This window comes from Myodes glareolus, chromosome 11 (assembly GCF_982192425.1).
Source record: "Myodes glareolus chromosome 11, mMyoGla1.1, whole genome shotgun sequence".
Lineage (NCBI taxonomy): Eukaryota > Metazoa > Chordata > Mammalia > Rodentia > Cricetidae > Myodes > Myodes glareolus.
In genome coordinates this window covers 7,522,434-7,548,420 of record NC_142036.1, presented here as the reverse complement: position 1 = coordinate 7,548,420, position 25,987 = coordinate 7,522,434, and the positions used below count along the sequence as shown (strand labels likewise).

The 25,987-nt window shown below is 37.7% G+C and overlaps 1 pseudogene and 1 gene segment (V, D, J or C); both read right to left on the bottom strand.

Annotated features, from left to right (window-relative positions):
- LOC125395292 (immunoglobulin heavy variable 1-84-like) overlaps nucleotides 1-25,987 on the bottom strand; it is a 94,861-nt gene that overhangs the window by 29,144 nt on the left and 39,730 nt on the right.
- On the bottom strand, nucleotides 11,364-11,852 carry LOC125395291 (Ig heavy chain V region 186-1-like; annotated as a pseudogene). The gene is made up of 2 exons (XR_015004374.2): nucleotides 11,769-11,852; nucleotides 11,364-11,694 (listed from the first exon to the last, which is right to left on the bottom strand). The product of XR_015004374.2 is annotated as an Ig heavy chain V region 186-1-like (transcript).

The window sequence follows — 25,987 nt, the reverse complement described above, 5'->3', positions numbered from 1 at the left end:
AAAGCACACATTGCAGACTTAACAGCACACCTGAAAGCTCTGAAAAAAAAGAAGCAGACTCACCCAGGAGGAGTAGAAGACTGGAAATAATCAAACTGAGAGCTGAAATCAACAAAATAGAAACACAGAAAACAATCCAAAGAATCAACGAAACCAAAAGTTGATTCTTGGAGAAAATCAACAAGATTGACAAACCCCTAGCCAAACTAATCAAATGGCAGAGAGAGAACATTCAAATTAATAAGATCAGAAATGAAAAGGGGGACATAACCACAGACACAGAGGAAATTCAGAGAATCATTAGATCTTACTACGAAAGTTTATTTGCCACAATGTTGGAAAATGTACAAGAAATGGATTGGTTTTTAGATAAATACAATTTACCACAGTAAAATCAAGCCCAGGTGAACAATCTAAATAGACCTGTTAGTCGTGAAGAATTAGAAGCTGTTATCAAAAACCTCCCAATCAAAAAGAGCCCAGGGCCAGATGGTTTCAATGCAGAATTCTAAAAGAACTCCCAAGAAGAGCTGATACCTATACTCCTTAAGGTATTTCAAAATATAGAAACAGAAGAGTCATTGCCAAACTCTTTTTATGAAACTATAATTACCCTGCTACCAAAACCACATAAAGACACAACCAAGAAAGAGAATTACAGACCAATCTCACTCATGAACATCGACGCAAAAAATCTCAACAAAATCCTGGCAAACCGAATCCAAGAACACATTAGAAAAATTATCCATTATGATCAAGTAGGCTTCATCCCAGAGATGCAGGGATGGTTCAACATACGCAAATCTATCAATGTAATCCATCATATTAATAAACTGAAAGAAAAAACCATATGATCATTTCATTAGATGATGAAAAAGCATTTGACAAAATTCAACATCCCTTTATGATAAAGGTTTGAAGAGATTGGGGACACAAGGATCATACCTAAATATAACAAAAGCTATTTACAGCAAGCCGACAGCTAACATCAAACTGAACGGAGAGGAATTCAAAGCCTTTCTATTGAAATCAGGAACAAGACAGGGCTGTCCACTCTACCCATACCTCTTCAATATTGTGCTTTAAGTTCTAGCAATAGCAATACAACAACATAAGGGGATTAAGGGGATTCGAATGGGAAAGGAAGAAGTTAAACTCTCATTATTTGCAGATGATATGATAGTATATATGAGCGACCCCAAAAACTCTACCAAAGAACTCCTACAGCTGATAAACACCTTTAGTAATGTGGCAGGATACAAGATCAACTCCCAAAAATCAGTTGCCCTCCTATACATAAAGGATAAAGAAACAGGGAGGGAAATCAGAGAAACTTCACCTTTCACGATAGCCACAAATAGCATAAAATATCTTGGCATAACTCTGACCAAGGAAGAGAAAGACCTATTTGACAAGAACTTTAAGTCTTTGAAGAAAGAAATTGAGGAGGATACCAGAAAATGGAAAGATCTCCCCTGCTCTTGGATTGGGAGGATCAACATAGTAAAAATGGCAATTCTACCAAAAGCAATCTATAGATTCAATGCAACCTCCATCAAAATCCCATCAAACTTTTCACAGAACTTGAGAGAACAATAATGAAGTTTATATGGCAAAACAAAAAATCCAGGATAGGCAAAACAATCTTATACAATAAAGGAACCTCTTGAGGCATTATCATTCCTGACTTCATACTCTATTACAAAGCTACAGTATTGAAAATAGCTTGGTATTGGCATAAGAACAGAGAAGTCGACCTATGGAATCAAATAGAAGACCCGGATATTAACCCACAAACCTATGAATACCTGATTTTCGACAAGAGAGCTAAAGGGGTGCAATGCAAGAAGGTAAGCATCTTTAACAAATGGTGTTGGCATAACTGGATGTCAACCTGTAGAAGAATGAAAGTAAATCCATATCTATCACCATGCACAAAACTCAAGTCCAAATGGATTAAAGACCTCAACATTAATCTGACCACTTTGAACCAGATAGAAGAGAAAGTGGGAATTAGTCTACAAGACATAGGCACAGGAGACCACTTCCTAGGTAGAACCCCAGTAGCACAGACAATAAGAGAATCAATAAATAAATGGGACCTCCTGAAACTGAGAAGCTTCTGTAAAGCACAGGACACCTTCAGTAAGACAAAAGAGCTACCTTCGGACTGGGAGAAGATCTTCACCAACCCCTCATCAGATAAAGGCCTGATCTCCAAAATATGCAAAGAACACAAGAAACTTGACACTAAAACTCTAATTAACCCAATTAAAAAATGGGGTGCTGATCTGAACAGAGAATTCTCAGCAGAAGAACTTCGAATGGCCAAAAGACACTTAAAGTTATGCTCAACATCCTTAGCAATCAGGGAAATGCAAATCAAAACAACTATGAGATACCATTTTACACCGATCAGAATAGCTAAAGTCAAAAACACCAATGATACCCTATGCTGGAGAGGATGTGGAGAAAGGGGAACTCTCATCCATTGTTGGTGAGAATGCAAACTTGTGCAGCCACTGTGGAAATCAGTGTGGCAGTTTCTCAGGGAACTGGGAGTCAACCTCCCTCAAGACCCAGCAATTCCATTCTTGGGAATATACCCAAGAGATGCCCTATCATACCACATAAGCATTTGTTCAACAATGTTCATAGCAACACTATTTGTAATAGCCAGAACCTGGAAACAACCTAGGTGCCCCTCAATAGAAGAATGCTTAAAAAGGTGTGGAACATATATACTTTAGAGTTTTACTCAGCAGTATAAAACAATGACATCTTGATTTTTGCATGCAAATGGATGGACATAGAAAACCCTTTACTGAGTGAGGTAAGCCAGACCCCAAAAGAGGAGTATGGTATGTATTCACTCATAAGTGGATTCTAGCCATAATTAAAGGTCTTTGAGCCTATTATTCGTGATCTTAGAGAAGCTAAATAAGAAGGTGAACCTGAAGAAAATCATGTAGTTATTCTTCTGGCGATTGGAAATAGACAAGAGTGTCAGGTAACCTCGGGTGCATGGGGGCGTGGAGGTGTTGTTGGAAGGGGAGAGGATTAGAGAGAAGGGAGTAGGGGAGGAATGGGGAAAGCTCGGGGAACTGGGATGGGGGGAGGGAGGAAGAATGGATATGAGATCAGGGAAGTATATATCTCAACTAAGGAAGTCATTTTAGGGTTTACATGAGACTTGATTATAAAGGGGATCCAAGGTCCAAGGAGAGTTCCCCAGATTGTTCTCTGGACAGAGGAGAGGGTGCCTGAACCGGCCTTGGCCCATAACCATACTGATGAATATTTTGCTTATCACCATAGAACCTTCATCTGGCGATGGATGGCGATAGAGATAGAGACCCACATTGGAACACTGGACTTAACTCTCTAGGTCCAAACGAGAAGCAGAAGGAAAGAGAAGGTGAGCAAAGTAGCTAAGATCAGAGCGAACCTTCACCCGACGATGGACGGCGATACAGACGGAGACCCACATTGGAGCACTGGACTGAACCCCTCAAGGTCCAAATGAGGATAGAAGGAGGAAGAATATGAAAAAGGAAATCAGGACTGCGAGGGGTGCGTTCACCCACTGATACAAGGGTACTGATATCTAATGATAGTTCACCAAGGCAGTTGAACTTGTACTGAACGTGCACGTGATCCAACCAGATTCTCTGAATATGGCCGGATTCTCTGAAGGTGGCTGGCACTGGGTCTTTCTGAAAAGCCATTGACAATGACACTGGGACTTGTTTCCTCTGCATATACTGGATTTTGGGGATCCAGTCTGTTTGGATGCTCACCTTCCTGGACCTGGAGGGAGTGGAGAGGAACTTGAACTTCACACAGGGCAGGAAACCCTGACTTCTCTTAGGGATGGATGGGGAGGAGGAGAGGGAGTGGGTTGAGTGGGAGAGTGTTGGGAGGAGGGGCAGAAATGGAAAATTTTATAAATTAATAAACTTTGAAAAAAATAAACAAAAAAGAAAATAAATATAGAAGAGAAATGTATATAAAAGAAAGATGTGCAGCCATGTGAAAAGAGATATAACTGAATGTGGAAATATGTAACTGTGCTGGAGAGAGATCCTTGTATGTAAAGAGAGATATGTTGTTGTATGTTGTGAAGGTAACCGTGTAGAGACAGATTTTCAGAGAGTATTTTTAAGAAGAAGTAAAAGAGAAAGTTACCACCAGAAAAACTTGCACTTCTTCCTTTTTTCTTAGGTTACCCATAGAAAGTTAGTTTCCTTATTTTCCCCTCAGATAGAAAAAAGTCTAGCCCCCAAGGCATTGGAGATTCTTTACATACCCTGGTGCAGTTGGTTTTTAAAGTAAACCGATATATTTGGGGGAAGCTCAAGGTCCCAAAGGAAATAAACCCTTCCTTAGTCACTCTCTGCACCTGCTCCTGGACTGACCCTGAGTTCCTGTGTTCTGTGTGCTTCCTGCTGGAAATGAGCTCAAAGTTGCTCCTGAGCAAATGCAGGGAATGTTGTGTGCATGACTGTGATGTCCTTCAGTGTGCTCATCACAGTAATATTTGGCAGTCACTCCACTAACACAGAATTCAGGACAAGTCTTCTTTAAATGTGTTTCCGGAGGTGAATATGAAGTTGCTCTGATGACACAGGAAGCCATCCCTTAGATCTTGATGAGGGGTTGAACACTGAGTTTAGTGTGCAGTAGTCAGAAGGGGAATTATCTATTTGATCAGCGAAAAAGAAGACATAAAGTTGAAATACGGTAATGGAAAGAATTTGATTCAAAATATCAAGCCTATCACTTCTAGATTTATATGTGCAGTCCTCAAGAAGAGGAAAGGGGCTTGGACAACTCAGAGTGTTTACCTGTGACAGAGCCCGGATCCCCTTCCATTTAGTACCATATGAATTACTGACATTTTTCCTGTCAAGGGTCCACTCTAACCTCAGTATGAGGGCTAAGTTTATCTGAGGTTCCTGAGCTTAGCCAACAGCTGATCCTGGTAACCATAGGGAATTGCTCTTGCTCTCATTGACAAGTTCTGCATTTTCCTCAAGTGAGACATGATATACTTGTCTTTAACAATGTAATCACAAAAAGATGTATTTTTTTTTTATTTTTAGAGGCTTGACCAATTCCTAGAGTCTATAATTGTAAAGAGGATCCCCAGAAAACCATCAGATGAATAAGGTGCCCATATAAGAAAGAAAATTTGTGCATACCCCTAATTTTTTATCTTTTTAAATACATTTTTACTGATATTTATTGAGCTCTACATTTTTCTCTGTTCACCTACCTGCCTTTCCCCTCCCCCCTTCAACCTTCCTGCAATGTCTCCATGCTCCCAATTGACCTGGGAGATCTTGTCTGTTTCTACTTTCTACTTCCCATGTAAATTAAATCTTTGTAAGTCTCTCTTAGTGTCTGCATTGCTGTCTAAGTTATCTGGGATTGTCGTTTGTAAGCTGACTTTCTTTGCTTTATGTTCAAAAACAACCTATGAGTGAGTACACATGATAATAGACTTTCTGTGTCTGGGTTGCATCACTCAAAATAATGTTTTCTAGCTCCACCCATTTTCCTGCAAAATTCAGGCTGTCATTATTTTTTTCAGCTGTGTAGTACTCCGCTGTGTAAATGTACCATATTTTCTTTATCCTTTCTTCAAGGTCAAGAAGCGTTTAGCTTGTTTACAGCTTCTGGCTATGACAAACAAAGCTGCTATGAATGTAGTTGAACACATGTCCATATGGTATGATTGAGAATCCTTTGGGTATATATCCCAAAGTGGTATTACTGGGTCTTGAGGAAGGTTGTTTCCTAATTTTCTGTGAAATCACCACACTGACATCCAAAGGGGTTGTATCAGCTTTCATTCTCACCAGCAATGCAGTTCTGTACTCCATTTTTTTAGTAGGTTATTTGTTCTTTTGATGACCAATTTCTTGAGTTCCTTGTACATTTTGGAGATCAGACCTATCTAATGTGGTGCTGATGAAGATCCCTTTCCATTTTGTAGGCTGTCGTTTTGTCTTGTTGACCATGAACTGTGCTTTACAGAAGCTTTTCAGTGTAAGGAGGTCTTATTTATTAATTGTTTCTCTCAGTATCTCTGCTGATGGGGTTATATTTAGGAAGAGGTCTCCTGTGCCAATGCATTCAAGTGTACTTCCCACTTCCTCTTCTATAATGTTCAGTGTGGCTGGCTCTATTTTGAGGTCTTTGATCCATTTGGACTTGAGTTTTGTGCATGGTGAAAGATATGGGTCGATTTTCATTCTTCTACATGTTTATGTTCAGTTAAGTCAGCACCACTTGTTAAATATGCTTTCTTTTTTACTATTTAATATTTTTTGCTTCTTTATAAAGATCAGGTGTTCAAAGATGTGTGGATTGATGTCTGGGTCTTCTATTCAGTTACATTAGTCCTCATGTCTGATCTTATGCCAATAACAGGCTGTTTTATGTATTTTAGCTTTGTAGTAGAGTTTGAAGTCAGGGATTGTGATGCCTCCAGAAGTTCTTTATTGTACAGGATTGTTTTAGCTATCCTGGGTTTTGTGCTTTTCCATATGAAGTTGAGTATTGTTCTCTCAAGTTCTTTGAAGAATTTTGCTGGGATTTTGATGCACATTGCCTAGAACCTGCAGATTGCTTTTTTGTTATGTTAATTCTGCCTACCCAAGGGCATGTTATATCTTTCCACTTTCTGATGTCTTCTTCAATTTATTTCTTCAAAGATTTAAAGCTTTTGTCATACAAGTCTTTCACTTATTTGGTGAGAGTTACTCGAGATATTTTATGCAATCTGTGCCTATTGTGAAGGGTGTTGATTCTCTGATTTCTTCCTCAGCCAATTTGTCATCTGTGTACAGGAGGGCTACTGATTTTTTGAGTTAACCTTGTATCATGTTACATTGCTGAAATTGTTTAAGAGCTGTAAAAGTTCCTTGGTAGAACATTTGGGATCACTTATGTAAACTATCATATAGTCAGCAAACAATGAGAGTTTGACTTCTTTTTTTTCCAGATTGTTTTCCAAACTTACCTCCTTTTGGTGTCCTATTGTTCTAGCTAGGACGTCAAGAACTATGTTGAATAGATATGGAGAGAGTGGACAACCTCGTCTTATTCCTAATTTCAGTGGAATTTCTGGAAGCTTTGCTCCATTTAGTTTGATGTTGGCTTTTGGCTTGCTGTATATTGCCTTAATTATGTTTAGATTTGTTCCTTGTATCTCTGCTCTCTCTAAGACCTTTATCGTGAGGGGATATTGTATTTTGTCAAAAGCTTTTTTGACATCTAATGAGATGATCATGTGGTTTTTATTTTTCAGCTTGTTTGTATGGTGGATTATGTTGACAGATTTTCATATGTTGAACCATCTTTGCATCTCTGGGATGAAGCTGACCTAAACATGGTGGATGACAGTTCTGATGTGTTCTTGTATTCGATTTGTCAGTATTTTATTTAGTACTGTTGCATCAATGATCATAGTGAGACTGGTCTGTAATTTTTTTCTTAGTAAAAAAAATTCCTTTCTGTGGTTTGGGTATCAGTCTAATTGTAGCCTCATAAAAAAGTTTGGCAATGTTTTTTCTGTTTCTATTGTGTGAAGTCGTTTGAAGAGTAGTGGCACTAGTTCTTTTTTGTAAGTGTTGTAGAATTCTGAGCTGAAACCAATTGGTCCTGGGTGGTTTGTTGTTGTTCTTGTTCTTTTGTTGTTGTTGTTAGACTTTTGATGACTGTCTCTATTTCTTCAGCAGTTATAGGTCTGTTTAATTTTCTTATCTGTTCTTGATTTAATTTTGGTAAGTGATATTTAGCCAGAAAGTTGCCCATTTACTTAAAGTTTTTCAATTTTGTAAAGCTTATATTTTCAAAATATGACATGATATTTCTCTGTATTTCATGAGTGTCTGATATTATGTTCCCATTTTCATTCTGATTTTGTTAATTTGGATATTCTCTCTGTCTTTTGGTTGATTTGAATAGCGGTTTGTCTATTTTGTAGATTTTCTCAAAGAAGCAACTCTTTGTCTCATTGACTCTTTATATTGTTTCCTTTGTTTCTATCTTGTTGATTTCAGCTCTCAATTTGATTTTTTCCTGCCATCTAGTTCTCTTAAGTGAGTTTGATTCTTTTTCTTTCAAAGTTTTCAAATGTTCTGTTAAATGACTAGTGTGAATTTTTTCTAGCTTCTTTATGTAGGTATTTAGTGCTATGAAGGTTCTTTTTAACACTGCTTTCATTGTGTCCCATAAATTTGGGTATGTCCATTTTCATTGAATTTTAGGAAGTCTTTAATTTCTCCCTTTATTTCTTCCTTGACCCATTGATGATTCAGGTGAGCATTGTTTAATTTCCACGTATTTGTGGGTTTTCTGGAATTAGTACTGCTGTTGACTTCTAGTTTTAAACAATGGTGATCTGATAAGGTACATTGGGTTAATACAATATTTTTTTATTTGTTGAGGTTTGTTTTGTTACCAAGTATGTGGTCAATTTTTGAAAATATTCCATGAGGTGCTGAGAAGAAGGTATATTCTTTTCTGTGTGGATAAAATATTCTATAGATGTCTGTTAAGTCCATTTGAATCAAAACATCTGTTAGTTCTCTTATTTCTCTGTTCATTTCTGTCTGATTGACCTGTCCAGTGGTGAGAGGGGAGTGTTGAAGTCTCCCACTATTAGTGTGTGGGGATAAATATATGATTTTATCTTTAGAAGTGTTTCTTTGTCATATGAGGGTGCCACAAGGACATGTGCTAAACTATGTTCATAGCAACTTTGTTTGTTATAGCCAGAACCAGAATACAGCCAGCCTACAAACCACAGTCCCAGATGGGGTACAGATCTAAACAGAGAATTCTCAATAAAGGATTGGAAATGACCCAAAGATACTTAAGGAAATGTTCAACATCCTTAGCCATCAGGGAAATACAAATCAAAATGACTCTAAGATACAATCGTATACCAGTAAGAATGACTAAAATCAAAAACACTAATAACAGATTATGCTAGAGAGGATATAGAGTGAAAGGAACACACCTCCATTGCTGGTGTTTGTGCAAACATTATCAACCACTTTGGAAATCAGGATGATGATTTCTCAGAAAACTGAGAATCCACCTAACTCAAGACCCAGCAATACCACTCTTGCACATATACACAAAGGTTGTTCAATCACATTATAAGGATATATGTCCAACTATGCAGCATTGTTTGTAATAGCCAGAACAAAGAAACAATCTAGATGCCCCTCAACTGAAGAATCAATAAAGAAAATGTGGTATACTCATACAGTAAAGTACTACTCAGAGGTAAAATTAAAAATGATATCTTGAAATTTGCACACAAATGGACAGAAATAGAAGAAAACATCGTGAATGAGGTAAACTGAACAAAAAAAAATGAACATGGAATGTCTCACTCCTAAATGTATAGGAGTTGTGAAGCAAAGAATAATAAGCCTGTAATCCATGGTCCCAGAGAAGTTAGGTAACAAAGGGAATACAAAGAGAAACATACATAGACTACCCTGAGAAAGGGAAGTAGACCGGATCTTCTGAGAAAATTGGGAGTGTGTGGGGAGGGGAGAAGGGCTTTTGTGGGGAGGGATTTAATCCTGCCTCAAAGCAATGTGCTAGACTTTGTTGATTCTCCATGTGAAGCCTTATCCTCTCCAAGGAATAAATGGGAGTGTAATGAAGGAGACCTTGGTTGGAAGGAGCAGAACGAGGTGAAGGAGTGGTAACTGGGAATGGAAAGTAAAATAAGAAAAAAGTTGCTTTTTAAAAAAAATAAACAAGTCCTTTTTAATATCAAGAAATGTAATAGATAGATGGTTTGAGGGTTATTTCTCTTTAGAAATAATAGATGTTATACCAAATATGTATGAAAGGAAACTTTGGCCTGGCAAGCCCAAATGAAAACAATTCCCACCACCCCTCATTTTAGACTATGACTTTAGTAATGGATGGATATTTCCCAGTCCACTGCTTCTCATATCCAAAGCATTTACACCTTGAAAATAATATTCTTATCATCAGTTTATCAGACAAGGTAATTTCCAAACAGTGGCCCAACAGCTCTAGTGCCCTTAGACGGTAAACAATCAAAGTAGCCAAGCTGCTATAAGAACTTGGAATAAAGTTCTTGATATTAATGCTTCCAAGACATCTTTACCACTATAGACAAAACCTACAGATCCTTTTATGACTTTGTAAGTCATCTACAAGAAGCTATAGAGCAGCACATTGATGATAAAGAAGCTGCTTCCACCCTGTCTCTGTCATCTGCTAATTAAAATACAAATCTATACAAAGATTCATTGTGTAGTTGCTAATGCCTCTCCTAATATAGTTGATTTTATACAAGCATGCCAAAATGATGGTGCAGAGGAATAAAAATGTCAGATTCTGGCAGTTTACTTGTGGCTTCCTATGTGGTTCATATGTGGAAGGAAATAAAAATTCTCAAAAATAATATAAACAAAAACTTGACAATCACCCAGGATAGAAAACATTCCTCTAAAAAACCTGCAAAATGTAAAATGCAATTTCACTGATCCAGTCAGTGTCAGTCTAGATGAGGTGACAAAGACAATCCAATTCCAGGAAGCACGTGAATGAGCAACCAGGGCTGCTGATGAACAGGACCAGTCCTCTTATAGTCCCAGGTTCAAATCCCACTGCTCTGCCCACAATGCTTTCTATGGAGAAGGCCAGTTTGTTGCCAAAGTAGCAGATTCTATGCCCTCAGGATTCCAGAGCTTGACACTCAGCTCTATCCTTAATCCTAAAACAGTAAGAGATTTGATTGCTACCCAAAAGCAATTCATGATCACAGTGTATCAATAACTGAACATATACAATTTGATTTCATAGGTGAGGTTAAAGAACCTAACCCAACATCTATAAGGACCCATTCAAACAAACAGCTATTGCTTGTTTGTGGGAAATCAAACTGGACTATGAAAGGGGCCTTAGTTTGACCAAATGCTGTTGATTTGTGTTTTACTGACATGATTGTAGCTTATTCCCAGCTACTCCAGCAACAGTTCCAGTCCCTAAGATTTAAGAGATATTTAAATCATAATGTATTGCGACATTTTGTCTTATTTTCTTTAGAGAAAAAATCATGTCAATGGAGTTGGTCATTGGTAAACATCTTGTCCGGTTATGGCCTGCTCTGAGGCATCCTGAAGCAGCATCACTTAATCCCCAGCAGTTTTTTTGAGGAAAAAAAAGAAAAGGTGGCAAAGACCCTGAAATACTGATTTGAGAGACAAAGAGACACTCCTAGTGGTTATTTCTCAGCAAGTGTCCAGGCTAATCTCTCTGTCATCACAGACTCAGGACAGCTTCCTGCTTCTCCAGGGTTTCTGACACACTCAGGATGTGGTTGCAACACTGTGTCTCGCACAGTAATAGACCGCAGAGTCTTCAGATGTCAGGCTGCTGAGCTCCATGTAGGCTGTGCTGGAGGATGTGTCTGCAGTCAGTGTGGCCTTGCTCTGGAACTTCTGAGCATATTTAGTTTCACCATCTGCTGGGTCAATCCTTCCAATCCACTCCAGTCCCTGCCCAGGCTTCTGCTTCACCCAGTGCATATAGTACCCTGTGAAGCCTTGCAAGACATCTTCACTGAAGCCCCTGGCCGCACCAGCTCAGCCCCAGACTGTAGCAGCTGGATCTGTGAGTTCACACCTGCAGAGAGAAAGGCAGAGTGGATGCCATTGTCACCTGAGAGTGAAGAAATCTGTATTTGGGGAGCCTTTTACCTGTAACTGCTGTCAATAGGAAGAGGACACTATAGCTCCATCCCATGGTGAGGACCTTGTGTGCTCAGTGACTATGGAGAGGACACTGATCATATGATGTAATGCTGTGTGCATCCCTTTATTAAGCACCATTTGCTCATGTGATTTGCATATTCATGAGCAGGGACTTCTTAGATAAGGACCTAATCCAGTTGGAGAAAAAAGAGGTACAGGGCACCTGAGTCAGGTAGCACGATGTTGAGGTTCAAATTCTAAACCTTTTTGGGGAAATGATATCATACTTCTTCCCTGAGCACGGTGCAGACCCTCTGTAAATCACATCAGGGCCTAAGATCTCAATTGATTTCAGGCCTGAAACAGTTACCTCGCCTTGAGACAAGGTTATCAGATTGATTTATAAGAGGTGACTGTGATTATAAAGACGATGGCAATTAGTAATTCCAATACATGCTAAATTTTCAAAATTTATAGCCTCCTTTCAGATATATACAATTTATATTTCCTTTGCACTTTGTTACATACAAAATAAATAAAAACTGGTATAAATGACCAAAAGGGAACATACCATAGAAACATTTGTATATCGATGTTTTTTACATCACTTTTTCTAATAACTGAATTATGGAAACAAATATAATTGTAAACAGATGATTCCAGCTAGAAAACATGTTTATATACGCAATACAAGAGAAATATTTTATCAAAAGGAAATAAAAAGATGGCATCACTGTCAGGAAACTCAATGCAACTGTAAATAGCTATATTTGTTAAAGACCAACTTAAAAATGTAGATATTATAACAGTATTTCATTATTAGGTCTTAAATTTTGTGCCACAACAATTACATATACCAATATATACAATTGTTTAAAAGAAACTGTCTAGCATAATAAGTAGAAAAACAGGTGGGTCAAGAAATAAAAGAGCAGAGATTTTCAGGAAATTTACACAGTCTACAATATCAATTTGAGTGAAAATTTTAGACATACATTAAAATAGTTTCAGTTTTCAAGATAATTTTGTTTATTCTCTAATTGTTTATTGATGTATGAAATATATTTTGATCAAATCTACCACAAATATGTCCCTCTGGCTCCACTTGGGATCTTCCAATTAATCTCTTTAAAAAATTCCTGACCTCTTTTCTTCATTAACGCAGTGAATCCAATCAGTGCTATATGAGCACATAGATGTGTGATCATTCACAAGTATGCAGAGAACCTACAGATACCATACCAAAAAAAAGTGATTATAATTTTCTCATCAGTCTTGAAAAGCAAACAGACTTCCACATTTGTGTGGGCCTTCATGAGTCCCTCTCCATCATATTGCAATATTTTAAAATATTATTGCATTTTATTTAATGATGAGAACAGCACACACATGCACCAAGGGGAATACATTTATTTATGGGGCAACTTAAGAAATTAAATTTTTGCATTCTTCAGTGTGGCTACAAGCAATTAAAATAGTATTGTCAAGACTTCCAGTAGACACCTTTACATGCTCAGCAATTTCACAGGCTCTCAGTCTGTCTTTGTGTTTGGCTGGATTTGTTCATGTCTTATGTTGGAAACTATTGTGATTGTTAGCTCACATGTTCAATAGTCAAGGTAAGTGTTAAAGTTAGAATTCCATGAATTTCTTCCCTATATTCTGGATCTTACATTCTTTCCAATGCCCCTTTGTAATGATCATTGTGCTTCAGGTGGGAGGTTTAATGACTCATCTGAGATTGTGTACTCAAACATTCATTTTCAGCACTTTGAGTAGTCATGAATGTTTGCAAAACTCATGAAACACAGCACAGAAGAAATTCTGGGATCAAGGCTGAGAGCAGCATCAACTTACTGGGAAAAGACATAGATATTTTTAAGACAGTTTGACAATATGACCATTAGTGATACAAGTAGGATCTACTATGTAAGTAGTATGTCACATCCAGTCATGGGTATTTTTTTTTAACTTGTTTACCAAGGATGAATACATTCCTATGAATCTGACCACAAATCCAAGTAGAAAGTATTCCATTTTTACATAACTACTAGGCACTAGTGGATACATCTTAGCTGAAGTCTGATATTGTAGATCAAGAGGCCTGCTACTGTGTAAGGTTATTGATGCCTTTTCTCTCCCTTCAGGGTGCATAACACATTTCTGCACTAGAAAACTTACCAAGCAGGGAGCATTTCCTATTCAGTTCAAGGTTGGTTTTTCTATGCTCTACAACTAAAGTCCTCAACTCACAGTGAAATATAGATTGAATCAACTTTGTTGTTCTCTTTTTACCTGAGAATGATTATAAATAAGAAATCAAAGTGCAGTGAACACAGTCATGAGCTGGGGAAAGATTGTTTACAGGTTGATGTAAGAATAAATTACTGTAGTTACATGGGATATTAGTTTGTAGATTTTCACCAAAATGATTCAATAAAATTATGCAATGTCCCAGCCATATCTCTCCAAGCATGTGCTAAATAACTCTATATCTTTTTAAGAGTTAGTTCTGTGTCCATGTTTATTGGTGTTCTATTATCAGCGACTGGAAGATGAAACAAACCTATATTTCAAAAAAAGGACAAATAAATAATGAAAATGTTGGTTGTATGAACAATGGAATAATAAGAAGTAGTAAAATATGAACTACGAAATCTATACATAAGTGGATGGAACTGGAAAAATATGCTGAATGAGGTCTCTCTAGATCATAAAAACAAATGCTACATGTTTTACTTAAATGTGATTGCAAGATGTGAGTATTATGTTTGTGTGTTTCATTTATATAAATCAAGAAACTTAAAATCGGCCATTGGGGTTTTATTAATTAAGGTCAAGGATATAATAAAATATAGATAAAATTGAAGGAGATCAGGAAAACACTGGAGACAGAATTTCAAATTTAAAATCATTTACAAAATGAAGACATTAAGTGATGGTGTAAGAGATACACAATTTAAGTTGTACGAAAATCATATTGAAATGGGGATCTTGAAGCATAAATAAACATATAAATGTAAAGGATATAGAATGCACTTGCATTACATAAGAAAGCAAGACCATGAAAGTAAAGAAATGTAGACTATGGAATAAGAGAAATGTAAAGCATAATGTTATTGTTATAACAAAATTTCAGGAAATAAGGAAGATTGCCTAGATGCCTTGTTTTATATTGAAGATTTTCTATGTATTGACTGAATAAAGTTTATGTTCAGATTTTGGTGTGGTTTTATGGATCTGTTGATACAGCATTGTTATCAAAAATATATTTTAAAGAAAATTGTATGAAAACAAATAAGATATAGATAAACATGTCATTTAGTTATTAGCATTGCCCCTGTGGGTTTTCTGATCATGTTCTATGGATATAAGAGATATATGCTTCCAAAAATATGAGTTAGACAGCTCATAGATGAGATTTGTAGACAATGAGGTCTGCTACTGTATAAGATCCTTGATGTCTTTTCTCTCCCTTCGGGCTGCCTACCTCCTTCCTACACAAGAAAAAATGACACATCAGGGAGAATTTTCTGTTTAGTACAAAGATGGTTTCTAATTAACTAATGAGTGTTTGAACACAGATACCTGCATGGGAGAACTGTTCTGCCCCCAGAAACCCTGAGTTATTAATGAACACATCTGTATGGGCACAAGACAGCTTTCTACGATAATAATTGGGGAGAACCCGCAGGTGTTAAGAACAGTAATAGGTATTGCCAGTGTTCTTTTTAGTCTACAGTAGCTTAATAGTTCGACCTTGTTTCTGAAAAAGAATTTAAAATGTGAATAAATCTTAAAAGCTAAATGTGGTGCATAACTCCAAGAAAAGAGTGTCTTCCAGACACCACAGGACTGATGCACATATGAAGTCACAGAGACTGGAAAGCATGCCGAGTCTGCACAGATTCGATCCTAAGGGGGTCCCAAGGATCAGAGAGGAACATGTACACAGGTTTTTATCCCTTAACCAAGAAGATCTATAATTGATTCATCCTTGCAATGGAAATGTTTGTTTTCTCTATTGGAGTGTATTTACTTCACTCAGAACTGGACACAAGTCTTGCAGTAGATGGCTAACACAGAATAAATGCAATATTTTACAGATATTTTCTCTGATTTCATATTGTGCATTATTTCTTCAATCTCACTCATCTTTTACCTATATAAAATAATTAGATAGTTGAGTGTTGTTATGGGTTATATGAATGTAAGTTCCCGTTTTTGTTTCTTACATAAATGCTTTTCTATTTTAATTTTTCTTTTTTGATTGTTTGATTTCTGCAGAAAGAAGGAGAGAGTGTGAAATTGGGGGAGATTCAGTAATCAGAATATATTGTATAATTTTTGTGAAAAAAATATGAAATAAATAAAACTGAATAAAATTTTAAAAAAATACACAAACCCATGAGGAGTTTGACAAGGAATCTTCACTATGAGTGACCATGAAAATATCATATTTTAATCACAGCTGTTGCAGGTCAGTTAACAGACTTTAAGAAAGGAAACCACAGCAGATACATAAACCCTGCCACACTTCACCTCATCTCTGTAATGGAGATTCTTAGCTTTTTTGTGCCTCCTGCTGGTCCTTTGCTGCATTGCAAGTTGATATGCCATGTCTTACAATGAACTTGCATAGTCTGGTTTAACATGTAACACAGGCATGAAAAACAGTGTTCAGCTGCATATGTAAATGGGTTTTGATTCTCCTGGAGATGCTGAAAGGATGTTTCAGAAATTGATTTTATATTATGCTTGCATAAATTATGAATGTCCATCTCAAAACTAGGCATCACTCTGGTGACAGTTGTATGTATCCAACTCTAGCAATCCCCTTTTGTAACCAGAGGAAAAAGCAGAATCTTGACTGCTTTCATTATTCTATATGTGGGGCAGAGCACCTGACGTCAGAGAATCACACAGTCTTGAGCTTAGTTCATGCTCCCACCTGTTTCCAGACACAAGAGCCAACAGAAAGAGGAGGCACTACCGTGGTATTTAAAAATCAGTTAACAACTTGAGAGAAATATTTCAAGAAGGAAGTGTTTAAAGACATTACTGACTGATAAGATGTTAGAGTCTATCATAGCTTGACTGAATTCTCTAATCTGGGAAGCAAGGAGATCTCCCTCCACACAGCACAAGTTTTCTGCTTTCTACTTAGGCTTATCTGGGAGATGTGTTGAGGCACAGAATTCCTGACTAATCTCAAGGGTTACCCTTAACACATCTTCTGCAAATGTTCTTCCCTTGATGAACTACATAGTAATTAGGCAAGTATTCTAGAAATTTTTATAGGGCCATGTTTCTACTAACTTAACTGTATGATAGAACCTTGCAACTTAATTAAAATCATGGTTTCTCCCAAGACTCCCCAATTCTCCATATTGCCATACCCTGGAATAAAGTTGAGTTTTTTCATCAAAAGCAGTCTCCCTTAGGGCTGTCTCCATTCCTGTTAATGGTCACTTACACAGCTTTCTTTCAACACTTCTTCCCTTTTGTTATTTGTGGCCTGTTAGACAACAAACCAAGATGGATAAGAGGACACTCACAGATTGTATGCCATGCCTCAATCTGTTTCTCATGTTGCACTTTTGACAGGTTCGTAAGTATGGTTCCATTCTATCTTGACTCCGTTATGGTGAACAGTTAAAATACCCGATATGACTAATATCCAGACTTGTTATTTCAGAGGTGAAGAATTAGATCTGGTTGAACCATATCTTGCAAAAAAATGTGTTAGTATATCATTTTAGGAGCTGAATAATTTCAATTATGAAGAATGTTTTGGAATGTGCTCTCAGGAATGAAAGAAGCTAACAACACTATGTAAGATTTTGTGTGCTTATATGGTTAAATATCAGAAATGGAATTTCAAAGAAGAAAACTAAAGTGTCTGCTATATAAACTAAAACTCTTCACATGGGTTTTGATCTAACTTCAGGATCACAAATCACATGCACCTAATATTGCAGGATAGAAGAAGCTGGGATCAGTCCAATGCTTGACTTCCCTTCATATACAAATTTATATGATGTCCTCTGGACTGTCAGAACACTGAGAAACAACCTGAGAGGACAATATTCTCTTTTCATTGTAGAGGAGCAGTTATCCCTACAATCCAGGGTGATGGAGGTGGTGGTGCTCCCATTGGATTTCAGAGAAGAATCTCCTGGGACAAGTGTATAATGGTGTGCTTCATAGTCCAGCATCATGGGATGCTAGTGGCTATCATGAGTGTGAATGTACAGGAATTTCAGCTGATTAAGCAGTGTAGATTTACAAAGACATTTCCCTCTCATCACCGAATTCATTCACTAAAGTCTAGACACAGTGACATCATAAAAAATGGCATGAGCTTTTTCCCTAAGTTAAACTAATGTGAAGATCTCAATACAGGCTAAGGTTGTGCAGTGTGTATGAAACTGGGCAAGAGGTTCATTAAAAAGCATGCATACATTGATTTCTAGCATTCTCATTCACATTTTTATGTGATTTTTTTCATACTCCTTTGCTCGGGATCACTTTCAGTCATCAGAATTCTCAGCAGTTCTTTCTGTCACTGAGCTATACATGATGCTTTTCAACATTGCTGAAGGGACAGAAAACCATTTGCACTATTCATGACACTATTTTCAGAGAGGATTGCATCTGGAACCTAGTTCTTATCTCCTCTCTCTGAGTCATTCAAAGATTGATACAGCATGATTTCCTCAGTGGTCATATACCTCAGGTGCAGGACCAAAAGTTTGGATGTATTTTCTGAGAACTGTACACTTTCCTCCAACAAAAGTAACAAACAAGATCTGCAGGTTTTTCATCTCAGAAAATTCATGAATTTCATGAATCAGCATCATCAAGGACAAGAAACTTGTTATCTATGTCAAATAATGATATCTTAAACTTTCTCAACTGAAGAATCATGTTATGTTCATGGTAAATCACTTACTTTGCACTGTCTTATAGACAGAGTAAAGAATTGCAAATTACTGCACAGGAGAATGAGAACATTGATATAAATGAGTAAATACTGATTCATCTCAGGACTGAGTGACCCTTAGAGCTGAAACAATTTTGAACTTAGTACCGAAACAGGCCTGTGTTTCCAAGGACAGATAATGAGTGCCAACTTGACTTAGAAAAAAATGAAAATGAACCAACAGTAGGAAGAGTGTGAATCTTAGAGATCTGCACTGGACCATGAATCCTGTCCTGATGATGTCATGTAGGACAATGAAAAATAAGTGGATGAAAGCTGAATTGTAATCTTGAATATCAGTAACACAGATTTGTTTGACAGTGTCTGTGCTTGAGTGTATCTGGAAGGCATCACTATTTTATAGTAATTCTGCCCATGTTGTGATAAAACATCTGAGCAGTAAAACATTTAGAAATCTTTATAGATTCCTACTGGATTATATGAGATGGAATCAACAGTTCAGTTAGAAACTGACAAGAAACTGGAAGCTCTCAAACCAGCTTGTTCATGTACATGCCAGAAACATTTATAAACATGTTTAGTCTATACAAAATATTCTCTTTTATTGAAAAATCCAATACACAATTTTGGAGGAGGATTCTAGCGTGTTTCAATTAAATTTTTTTTATTAAAAAAGTTGTTTGCAAGCAGTGCACTCTGGCCATACTTATTCTTTTTCCCAACTGCTTCTAGATGCTCCTCACCTCCCTGCTAACTAAATTGCGCAGTCTTTCTTTCAAACTTTGAAATACAACCGCACCTCTCTTTGACTCTCTGAATCTCTATCTCTGTTTCTCTCTCTCCCTCTCTCTCTCTCTCTCTTTTTCTCACTCTCTCTCTCTCTCTCTTTCTCTCTCTCTCTCTCTCTCTCTCACACACACACACACACACACACACAAACTCACAAAAAACACAAGAATCAGAAAGCAAAATATATAAACCAAAGGCCAGCAAGACAAGAAAATGCCAAAATAAATTTATGTGGTTAAAGAACATCTTCAAAAATACCACTCTTTGATTTATTGGTCTTAGTATAAGACCTGTTGGGAAGTGCATTTAATTCAGTCAGTTAAATTCCCAGAAGTACACTAATATTTCTTTGCATGTTCATACCAATTGCAGATAATTTCTTCATTAGGATTGGGAGTCCTGTTTATTTCTGCTCTTGGCATTAGAATTCCATGTGGTTTGAACATGTGCAAGACCTGTGTATACTTCCACAGTCTAGTAAGTTCATATGTGCATCAATTCTATTGTGTCTGGAAGAGTCTGTTTCTTTGGATTCATTCAACGCCTCTGAGTCTTAAAGTCTTCCTTTTTTTTCTTCTACATCATTCCCTGAGTCATGAGGTGAGCATTTGTTTAAAACAACAGATTTATAACTGAGTGATACAATATCTCTCATGCTCTATATACAGTCTATTTGAGATTCATTATGCAATTTCCCATATTATGAAAGAAGAAGCTACAGTAATGATAGTTGTGTGATGTACAGATTAATATGCATATCCAGGCATGTCATTGGGAATTATTTTATTTTTCTATTCCTTTAGCGCAGTGGCCCTCTGGTGTGGGAGAATTGTCTGCATTCTGTCAATCATATTTTAATAAACGCTGATTGGCCAGGCAGGCAGTATAGGCGGGAAAGCCAGACAGGAAGTAGGGGTGGAGCAAAGAGACTGGGAGTATTCTGGAAAGCAGGAAGCTCCCTCCGCAGTTCTGAGCAGACCACTGAAGAGGTAGCGTGCAACTTGCCCAGCTGAGAAAGGTACGGAGCCATGTGGCTAATGTAGATAAGAATAATGGGGTAACATAAGTTATAAGAGCTAATAAGTAGCCTGACCTAATGGGCCAATCAGTTTATAATCTTAAGGAGTCTGTGTGATTTCTTTGGGAGTTGCCAGCTGTGGGGTTCCGGGCGGGACAAAAACCCCAACAAGCTGGCACTCATGTTACAGATGGCGCCCAATGTGGATAACTGAATCCATAGAAAGCTTGAGAAAGCTTGGGAAAGAATAGAGTAACGCATGTTTTTTTTGGTGGCAACAATTTCTTGGATCTGCTCTGCTTGCTACAGGCAAGCAGGCACTCTCATCTAAGAGAGGCTTCCTGACTCAGCTTTAGCTGCAAAACATTGCAGCTCATTAAGAGGTCCTGCCACGAAACACTTTAACGGTGTTGATGAAAAGCTGAACACATGCTTTTCAGTTTTCAGCCATAGCAGGAAAAAAGCTGTGCCATTTTAAAATGCTTGCTTTCTTGGCTGTCATGCCAGGGTGAACTCTGACTCTTTCAGGCAGGCAGTCCAACTGAGTGTGGTCTGTGAGCAGAATACTGCAGCTTTCTTGCTGGCAAGGACCTTGAAATACCACAGAGTTGTGGCAGTGAACACAGCTCTGTCTGGTATCACAGCCATGAGGCTGGAAAGCTATGGAATGGGCTGGATCTAACTGTCAAAGCTACAGCTTTAGTCCTACCCATTGAAGACTCGTGTGGTCAGAAAAAGAGGGACATACAGTAAAGAGAGATTCAAAGAGGAAAAAAACCTCTAAATGGTTTACAGTGTGTTAAAAATATATGCAGGCTAAAAGTTAAAGTTCTTAAAGTAAAGAAAGAAAGAGAGTAGTTGGGTGTGGTGGTACACACCTTTAATCCCAGCACTGGGGAGGGAGAGACAGTGGGATCTCTGTGAGTTCAAGGACAGCCTGGTCTACAGAGTTCTTCCAGGACAAAGATATACAGAGAAACTGTCTCAAAAAGTAAAAGTAAAACTAAGAGAAATAGAGGTTAAAATAAAGCCACATAAAGATGGAAAATACACAGAGAATCTTGATACTGTGTGCTATTATACTCTCTTTGAATTGTTTGATTGCTGAGGAAGGAGCAACAGCTGCTAAAAGACTTTTGTTTTCAAATGCTACTGAACTAACCCAAGATAGGTATTTTGAAAATACCTTGGTTTCAAAATTGAAGTCAAAAGGTATGTTACTTTGGAGAAGAGATTTTGCTTTTGTTTCCACAGAAAATGAGAGGCTATGGATTCATTCTGAGTTAAGAAAAATCAGGTTCGAAAAAGGAAGACCATCTGAGAAATATCCGATAGGAATAGATGGCCCAGATGACAGAGTTCTACATCCAGAACAGATTCAAGTCTGCTACCTGAGATGATTAAGACTCACAGGATACTCTAGTCAGGACTTGATTATAACTCTAAATTTTCTTTAGGTCCCCATAAGATCATCAGCACCCTCAACCAGCAGGAAGTAGCCTGAAATACTACTCCCACATTCCCAACAAATGGATTATAGGTATTTTCCTTTTTTTAAAAAAAAAAAAGAGGGAAATGGTGTGGGAGAATTGTCTGTATTCTGTCAATCATATTTTAATAAAACGCTGATTGGCCAGGCAGGCAGTATAGGTGGGAAAGCCAGACAGGAAGTAGAGGTGGAGCAAAGAGACTGGGAGTATTATGGAAAACAGGAAGCTCCCTCCGCAATTTTGCCCAGATCACTGGAGAGGAAAGATGTAAGCTGCCCCGCTGGAAAAGGTGCTGAGCCATGTGCTAACATAGATAAGGATAATGGGGTAACATAAGTTATAAGAGCCAATATGTAGCCTGACCTAATGGGCCAATCAGTTTATAATATTATGGAGTCTTGTGTGTAATTTTCTTTGGGACTTGCCGGCTGTGGGGTACCGGGAAGGACAAGAAACCCCAACAAACCGGCCCCTCATGTTACAGCCCTCAACCTTCCTATTGCTGCAGCCCTTGAATATAGTTCCTCAAAAAAATCATAACCCCCTAACCTTAGAATCATTTTATTGCTATTACATATCTGTGATTTTTGACTATGGATCAGATATGTAAATATCTGACTTGCAATGTACCTCATATACGAACCCTGTGAAAGAGTTCTTCGATACAAGTGAAAGAATTGTGCAAATGCCAAAGATGTCATACCCCACAAGTGGAAAATAATGGCTTTAGCATAACATTGGTTTTCCCACAAGAAACTTCACTACAAGTTCTAGAATGTTCTAGTAGTTTCAAGCATGGTTTCCTTTCATGGAGTGGTCTTCAAATCCAATCAAAGAATGGTTGATTACTCCCCCAATATTGTGCCACTAATGAATACACAATAATATCTCACAGGTAGATCGGCATTGTAGGTCACAGATTGTTGTTAGGTTTAAATTATTACACTTCTCTGAGAGCATGCCAAGTACCTTCTACTGCTATGAACAGCAGTCAGTAGATAAGACCTCCAATAAGGTGCCAACTCAAATTCCCCATGATCAGTGAGATACATAAGTGTTGTCTTTAGCAATAGGGATTTAACATCAGATTGTGGAGATCAACCAATAGCCTTGGTGATAGCCTTAGTTATTTTGTGATTTATATGAAGCCACTTTGACCAATGATACAATTTATTAATGTTTGTCCAGGAATTCCAATCTTCCAAATATCCAGTAGTTTAAAGAATGTTGCAATAATTTGGAATCTGCTCTTTGGGGAATTTGAGGCCAAAGACTGAGTGTACGACCATCTCTTATCCACCTGGGTTAGAAATAAGACACCCTTGATACTTAAAAAACAGTTGGAGACCAGCTTGAGCAAAGATACCACTTACCAGGGTGGAGGCATGGGGATTAGAAAAGTCAGTAATGAGTATGAATACATGCATGAACATAATAAAATAGAAACATAGGATAGTATCAGGAGAGAGTTCCAGTAAATACTGAAATTTATCTGCATTTATTTTTTTATACATGTTTATATCCCAATACAACTGGGGGAAAAAGACAAACAACAAATTTAACACAATACAAAAGAAAACTGGAACAGTTATTTCCTTTAATACTATGACATCAAGTCATTAGCACTCTGTTGTTTAGGCAGTGAAATCACCCTAGATCAAGTATCCTGAAGGCAGTCATTCTCAAGGTGAAAATCCTATTTCAAAATAAGGAGTCAAAGTATGCTTGAAAATCATGATCATTGGTCAGGGTAGAGTGGATCTACCTATATGGGCCATCCTAATGTCAAAAGGACCAAGTAATCACACCTAGTAACACCCTAGGTCAGGATGTATAGTCACATTTGTCAATAACATTGGGCAGGCAAAAACTCTCTGACCTTCAGACAAGGTGAAAACAGGCTCACATTTTTAGGTCTCCACAAAAATCTTAGCAGCAGATTCTCATTTCTGAACAATTTTAAAATAGGACTTCATTTGTGTATCAGGAAGCCAGGGCTCAGAAACAAAGAGTGGAGAGAAAACCCCTGAGGCTAGCAGGAAAACTGTGTCCACTCTCATGCCTGTGGAGAAGTAGCTGGAACTACTGACTGTAGCCTGTCAGTTCAGGCTGTGTCAATGTGCTCTCTGTGCACAGTAGTATGTAGCAGTATCTGCAGCATACACACTTGTGATCTTGAGGAAAACTCGGTGGTTGGTGTACTTAAAGACTGTGAGTCAGCTCTTCAGGGGTGTTTTGTAGAACTTAGTATCATCCCACCAAATGTCTGCAAGCCACTCCAAACCCTTTCCCGAGACTGAGGGATCCAACCAATATCTATACCGGAAGTACTCACTGAAAACCCAGAGAAAGAGCAGGTCAGTATGAGATCCTGGGAGAGATGCAACTGCTCAGGACTGGGTTCCTGCAGCACAACCTGGGAAAGGACAACTGTGGAGAAAGGAAAGCAGAGGATAAGGTTGGAATAGGTGATAATATACAAGTCTGTCTCTTAGTGAGCCCTGGTACTCACATGCAGGGCAACTCAGCAGCCGGAATGAATAAGGAAATCTGTCCATGTCTACACACCAGTGAGTACCCAGACCCATTTTGTCTTTTCAACCCAAGAGAATCCAGGAGAGACTTGCATTCCATGCCAGGCACTGACTTTGATGAAGGACTTAAGTTTTAGGACTCAGGGGGAGCCAGTCTATCAGGGGAGGCATAGAAGACCTCTCTGGAGTTTACCTTTTCCCCAGAGAAAGTAGCCCACATGGTGGAGCCAAGTATTCAGTGTACAACCCATCTCATAAGTATTGTGTGAATGCAGCAGAAAAGAGTAGGTGCCCTTGCAGGCTGGCAGTTATGCAGTCTATAATTGTATGGAAGACAGTGATATTACATTGACTTCTAATCTGTTAATTTCCTGCCTCATGTATTTGGGCTTTCTAGTTATTCAATATTAGTAGCTTCATCTTTATACTGCCCTCTTATTCTTTAAAAACAGTACCAACAGAAAACATAAACTGTAGGCAAAGTCAAAGTTAGTTCAATTCTCTCAGACCTCGAGCATATTGGAGGAGGGCCAGAAGGACAGAAGACACTGAAAGTCTCCACACAGGGCCTAGGATTTTAGTCACTGGTACTGTGATACTAAAACACAATGTAATCTCTTTTTCTATGGATGTTTTAGAGTTAAGAAAAACAATGATTTGCCTAACTTTCAACACCTTTCACAGTGACTTCGTAATATGAACATGACTGAAAATATAGAAAAAAAAAACTTCAGTAACTGATTTCCTTAAATAAATACAGGTCAAAAATGATCAACTCATTTTTAGGAATAAACTATCTTCTTATTTAAATGTCTAAAAAATAAAGACATCAAAATGTGTCTAAACCATAAGTTTGCACTTGCCACATGCTATAGTAACACTGTATAAAGAAACCAAACCCTCAATGCTGAGAAACAGCTGAGGCACTAAACCCTCATGGAAGGATGGGCAATAAGACTTTCACTTACACTTGGTTCACTTTCCAGGGCATTTCAATGTCACAATAAATTTTCATTTATGATTAAATTATATATATATATATATATATATATATATATATATATATATATATATATATATATATATTGAAATAGGAATGTATCTGACATTATCTCTATGATATTCAAAGACCATCATAAATATCCTCATCAAAGACAGGGAGTAGAATGGTTCCACAAGAAATAAAAAAGGATCCTGGAATGGATGATAATAGGAGCAAAGAAGCTTTTTCCAATGTCTGGCTATTATCTGTAAAGTAGCAGTGAACATTACTGAGTGAGTGTCTCTAGTAGGATGTAGAGTCTTTGGGTATATGCTGCAGAGTAGTATAGCTGGATGCTGGGTAAATCAATTCCAATCTTTCTCTGGAGCAGTCACACTGATTCCAAAGTGGCTGTACAGATTGGGGAGTATGAGGTGTTTAATTTTAAAGTGTAAGGGGTTTGGGC